Source organism: Dipteris shenzhenensis, chromosome 19 (genome assembly GCF_047967505.1).
Source record: "Dipteris shenzhenensis isolate YYH24624 ecotype China chromosome 19, Dip_SZ_1.0, whole genome shotgun sequence".
Lineage (NCBI taxonomy): Eukaryota > Viridiplantae > Streptophyta > Polypodiopsida > Gleicheniales > Dipteridaceae > Dipteris > Dipteris shenzhenensis.
In genome coordinates, this window is record NC_141614.1 from 21,332,352 (window position 1) to 21,339,124 (window position 6,773).

The window sequence follows — 6,773 nt, forward strand, 5'->3', positions numbered from 1 at the left end:
ATAGGCTCTAGTTAGGTTAGGATAACCTAGATTTAGTTAGTTAGGTTAGACTAATTGTACTCTAGTTAGTAGACCAACTATAGTTAGTTAGATTAGTTATAATAACTAGACAGTTAGACTAACTTCCCTAATGTAGTTACACCACTCAATTCCATTCACACTGCCAAGGACCCCCCCCCCAAAAAGACCGCATTTTACCACTACTTCAACACATGTATCTTGCTCGTTTGGGACCCAAACTAGACCCTGTTTGAACCATAGTTTCACACACAGAAACACCATGCTACGAGGCATTTTTCCAACCCATTATACACCATTTTGGCATCCCTAGCACTCGTTAATTTGCACCCCTGTGTGGGCCCCTTTTGACACTAATTCGCTCATAAAATTCCATCGTGACCTCCGATTGGCAATCCATCACCAGCACATTTCCATACACACATGGGACAATCCTAGGCACATTATTAACATGACAGTCCCTACAACACAAACACATCTCTAACCCCCCTAACACAACTATATCAACACCCGCACTTGTGGCAAAGACACCCGTTCCCCCTCTCGCCAAATCTACATGTAGCTATGCTCCGGCCAATGCATCCGACAACTACGCTCGCCAAATTTGCATACAACTCCACTGTAGCCAATGCTTTCGACAAGCCTCTACCCCGATCCCCCCCCTTGAAATTCAAGAAATCCCTTTGACTCCTCCACGACACAACATGGCGAGCGCCGTCGCGATGATGGGGATCTTGAACTCGATGCGGAGGAGAGCAATTTCTTTAACAATCACAACAAATTTGCCAACAATAATAAAAATCAAGGCAGGCACCATCTGGACAAACTTGAACTTCTCAAATATAATGGTAGGGGTGATCTAGCCCGATTTCTCCAGCATTTTGATGCTGCATGCCGAGTGGGTGGAGATCAATCCAATGAAATGAAGATCGCCTAGTTCCCCATGGCCTTTAATCGATGAAGCCTCATAATGGTACCTAGACCTCCTAGTGGAAGAAAGAGCCACATGGGACCTGCTACAAACTGAATTCAAGAGGCACTTTCAAATGGAGAGACTACAAGATGATCCCGCTCTCCAACTAATCAAGCTCGAACAAGGTTACTGAGAAGATGTACGCACATACTTGGGCAAGATGAAATGCTTAATTGCCAAATGTGACCCATGCCCTGATGCTAAGTACCTCACAACCTAGTTCATTATTGCAAGCCTAAGGAAGAAAATTTGCAAAGACATGAAAAAGATTAGCAGTTACAAAACATCCAATGCTACTCATGCGGCAGCCATTAACATCGAGGATGGCATGATTGACTCTGACACTAGCAGTGATGATGAAAGATCCAGTACACGAGATAACTGCTCTAAAAAGGAAAAATCCAAGTCCACTTCCGAAATGTCTAATGAAGATCGCCTAGAGGCCATGACCATGAAGCTAAAAGAAGAAACGATGCAAGCCATGGAACAAAAGCTTCACATGTCTCAACCGTGCCACCTCAAACTTATCCACGGCGACGAGAAGATGATTAGAATTTCTCTCTTTCCAAGAAAACACTTAATTGATACAAATCATACCATCTAGTTGCAAGATCCCATGATGGCACTTGTATCAAGGGGCTACCCAAAAAGAGCACCCCCATTTAAATTGTGAGCATAAGCTAGAACCCTAAAAGCATATTCTCAAAGTATGTCTAGCAATTTTTTATCACAAACACACCATGGTTGTTTCTAATTGTTGATAATGGTGTATCTTAAAAGGGGACATGGCTAATATATAAGCATAATCCTAATGGGTAGGTTGGCTATAAGACTAGTTGGTCTCTGCTTTTCAAGAATTGTACACTATAAGTTTCTATGGTGCACTCCCTCTCAATCTTGACCCATATCCACACTTTCACATGGTATTAGAGACTAGGAAACAATGGAGCCTATATTGTTGATGAGTTTTGGAAGGCATTATCAAAGTTGTTGAGTTTGTGTATGTGTTGCCTTCCAATAAGGCATTGTGTGTATTCAACCCCATCTCTTTGAGCTTGCAAGGATCCATGCTTTGTCTTCTCACTTCCAAGTTATTGGAGGAGCTATAATTATGAATTTGCTTTAAAAAGCTCTACATTCCAAGCTATGGTAAAGGATAAGTAAGTCGAATCATGGACACGAGCAACCGCATTCAAGAAAGCCTAGAGTTTGAATAATTAGATTATGATTGCTTGAGGAAAAATGCTCATGGAATACATAGTTATTAGGAAAGGGTGCATTTAGAAATTTCACTAAGTTCTCTTGGAGTATATCCAAGTTGACATAATAAATGTCATTGAAATCACATAGCATGAACATAGGTGCATTCCATTCAGTTGAAAGGTATGGTGTCCCACTCTCATCACCTAGTGTGATGACCTACTGTCTACCCGAAGTGTCTACCCGAAGAGGACTAGAAGTTTTGAGAAGTGCCATTTAAGAAGTGGAAAAAGAATGAAAGAGATGTACTTGAGTATGAAATGCAAACGCCAGGTATTTAGCAAAAGACTATGGGTATGATGAGGTTTTCTCACAATACCAGGGATGGAGAGGGAAGTGGGCTATTCTGAGAATTGTTTGGGATGGAAGAGTTTTTTAGAAAGATTAAAACCCAAAAGGTCAGATGAAAAGAGCATATTGCTCAAGAGAGAAATGAAGTTAGTCAAGAGGCCAAGAGCCATGATGACTCAAATGAACTATGTGCAACCATCCAAAGTGGTAGGGGAAAGAACATGTGTGTGTTTAGACTTTACAATAGCCATCCCAGCCTGGTGGCAGGCTCCTACCTCACCATGCATTCCTTTAAAGAGAGAAAACTGATGTATTTAATCTAAACGTTTCAACATGTGGGTGAAATGCTACAAATGTTTGTACAAAAAAAGGACATCAAGAGGTAGGCATTTTGCAAAGGATTTGTAGAATGTGTAATTGCACAAAAAAATGATCTTTGATAAGTCATAGCAAGCATCATATTTATTGAAGTGGGGAGTCTTCATATCCTGCCACCATCCAACAAGAAAGGCATGGAGAGAACTAGCTTTAAATTTAGTTGGGAAGACACCCCTCCTTTGTTATTAGGATAACAATAAAAATAAAACGCTTGACTACAAACTTATAAGGCTAAATCAAAAAATAATTGGATTAACCATGTGCTTTAAGGGAAGAGTGTTGAATAAAAGGAAATTGATTTGGAACATTATAGAGGAAATTTATAAAGAAAATGTATAAAAGATGAAAATGAAGAAAAAGATAATGGGGAATTAATGAATTTGTTATGAAATAACGAGTAGAAAATCTAAATAAAAATAAACATTGTTTATATTTTCATCAAATTCCTAACAATGGTATCCAAAACTTGAGAGTATGTGTGATGTGTGGAGTTTGTAAGTCTATGATTTGTGAGGAATCTTCAAACTATTGAGAGCTATGGAAGCATGTACATCAAAATACAAAGAAACCCTCCATGGTCATCATAGGGTTCAATGGAAAAGAATTTCCATCATGGTAGTTAGCAATTCACTAAGGATGGTGAATTTAAATGTAGTCAAAATTTTCCCAAGGATATTTAATTAAGAATGGCAGTATGCATTCACCAAGGCTAGTGAATTTAAATGTGGTCAGCATTTCCCCAAGGATATTTAATTAAGAATGGTAGTTTGCATTCACCAAGGATGCTGGATATTCTTAGGTTGGAATAATGTATATGCAAGGTATTTGTGTTCCAATTGTGTCAAAAACATTTCTTGCTATCATTTCATTGTGACTACTCTATCCTCGATCCCTCACCTACTTAAACCCCCATACATCCCTAACGTACGCCATTGCTTCCACTCTCTTGCCCTCTATCCTACATCTCGCCTCACTCTTGCTCTACAGATTATGCCATCAGCAATCATTCTCCTACCCTCTATCCTGCACCCCACCTTGTTGTTGCTACCCTGCAGATCACCCCGTATACACTTTAGCTTGGCTTCGTCAATACACCTACCGACTGTTGTTCTCGCTAGCCTTGGAGCTCTACCACAATGCATTTTTTCTCTTGCACCCCTCAATTCTCAACTATTTTTCCCCTATTCTCATTCCCAAGTAAATACACCTTGTTGTTCTCATTCCTCTCCAACTAATTACCTTGCAAGCTTCCCCCCTCTCTTAATTTCATTTATTTATGGGCATGTATGTACATAGTCTAATGCATGAATTTACATGCTCTTCCATGGATTACCACCTTTATCATTCTTGAAATTTTACTTTATGTCATTCTCTTCCATAAAATTTTACTTTATTTCATGCTCTTCCATGGAACTTTACTTTTTAATGCTAGAATTTTACTTTACCTCTATTTCATGGGTTTAGAGGAAAGTTATTTGTCATCTATATCATATTGTTTAGCACATTATTCAATTCTATGTCATATTAAATAACATCTTGATTTTAGATGTTGTTAGTAAAGCCATTATTGGTACATATATCAATACACAACAAATTGTAATGATAGAAATAAATGTTTATGGCATAATTGAAACACAAAACCTTTCTTGATATTGCCAAAGTAAAGCATCCCAACTGGGCTTGTCAATTTGTTACAAGAAAGACTCAAGGACATATAACCAAATTACAATGAAACTCCTAGCCGCTAAGAAGAGGCTAAGCTTGTTGCTTTGTTACAAGAAAGACTCTCAAGGAAGTATAATCATATTGCAATGACACGGTTAGGAACCCAAATGAGGACGATTAGCTAGCTAACACGATGACATAAGGAGCTCCAAGATCAAGATGACTCTCATTAGCTAAGAAGAGCCAATAGAGAAGCCTGAAATCCCTTTTAAAGACATTAAACATCAACAAAAGTTTCCATTACAATATACCAATCAAAATGGGTTCTTTTACGCCATGACTTACTACACAAGTCAAGACACTCTTGAGGAGGGATGGACCACGTATCCAAGGTGGATAGAGTGTGTGGGCTATATCCAATGGTGGTGCCTAGGCTATGAATGAGGCCAAATGGAGCTACAGATGAGAACTTTGAGCTAGCACAAATGAATGAGTGGGTGGCTTGAAACATTGTGGAGTTGCTCAAGCTCATCTTGCACAAGGATTGTTATAGTATTTCATGTAGGATTACCTTTACACTTTGGTACTTTGCAAGAAGGCCACAAAAGTATTAACATTTGTTGTAGGGCTATGCATGGGAACATTGTCAATCCCACCTTTGTAGCAGCAACAGCAAGTGGAGGCCTACATCCTAGTATGGGCAGACTTCCCAATTGCTCTTTTAATGTATCTAGGCTATCCCATTTTTCCAACTTGGAATTGCTTGGGGGGGGGGGGGTGATACTTTTTTTGGGAAGTTATACTTGTGTTAAAATTTTTTCCTTAAGGCCTTTTTTGTATTTAAATTAATTTTTTAGGACATTCATCCATGACATATGCTGGTGGATGAAAGTATTGTTCTTGTGGTGGCAACACAATTCTTGGCAAGTCCAATTTCAATAACAAATATATATTTTTTATAAAGACCCACCTCGAGGACTTCCCTCAATCTTAAAATCCAATGGCACTTGCTCCTATTGGTCACTCTTATAGATTTCCATTTCTTATAATCTAGTTGTGGTCTATCTCTTCTGATATGTCCCATGACTTTTCTTCATTGCTACAACTTTCTGCTCTTTTACCTTTTTGTGTGTTCTTCTTGGTGCTTCCCTCCTTTCCTTATGGTTTTTGTTACTTCTTCAGTGTTTCTTGTGCCTTTTTCTATAGCTCTTTACCTACAGCTTCTCTATGCCTGTAGATGCAATTGCAACTCATGACCTTTTTCTTGGAACTTAGGATGAAGCCCTATATTGATAGGTGCATAACTGTTATAATGTGACAGCATGCAATGCAGTGACGAAATGAGCATCGCATATGAAATTCTTCAAGAGCTCCTCCTCTTCCAATGGATACATGTCTCATCAAAGTCCAACCTCCATGGACATAGCTCTTCTTCCTTTTTCTTTTATATCAAGCTACCAGTCATCAACATTAATTCCAATCTCCTCATGCTCACTTGTGACCCAATCTTTCACCGAATGATCAAGATCGGCTCTATCAACTAGGTCTCCTATAGTGAGCCAAAACCTATTTCATCAAGGGACAACCTTACAAAAATCAAAGAGATATAAATGGTAAATGTAATGTGGAAACCTCAACAACAAAAACCAAAGAAGATGGTTTCCTACCTATCCAAAAATCATCGTGCCATGATCACCAGGTCTGGGATTACTTCTTTAAAAAATGAAGGCATGATGATAGACATAGTATGCCCAAATATCTCGGCAAACATTTCCATCATTCGCAACCATAGGTATTTACTTTAGTAGGCTCTAGAAGACGTACCTTGCCATGAAAGTGTGGAATGTGTCATTTATGTGACCAAATCCCTTTTCTATCATTGCCTTCTTCAGTTGTGCAAGACCTCTCCTAACCTTTTTTTTTCCTATTCATATTAAAAAGTTATAAGTCTCTATGAAAGAGAGATGTACCCAAAGATAATCTTTTCTGCTTCACACTTACATGCATGAGCCAACAGGTGCAACAACTTGTCCACTATCATTGGTTGGGCCTTTGACATGCCAACCCTTATACTCAAAAGAATATCGAAAATCTATTCGCCATTTATGGGATTTGCAATGGCCACAAGAATGTACCCCGTTTTGTAAAAACTTTTTCAACATCCTTCAAATGCACTTTGTTATGCATA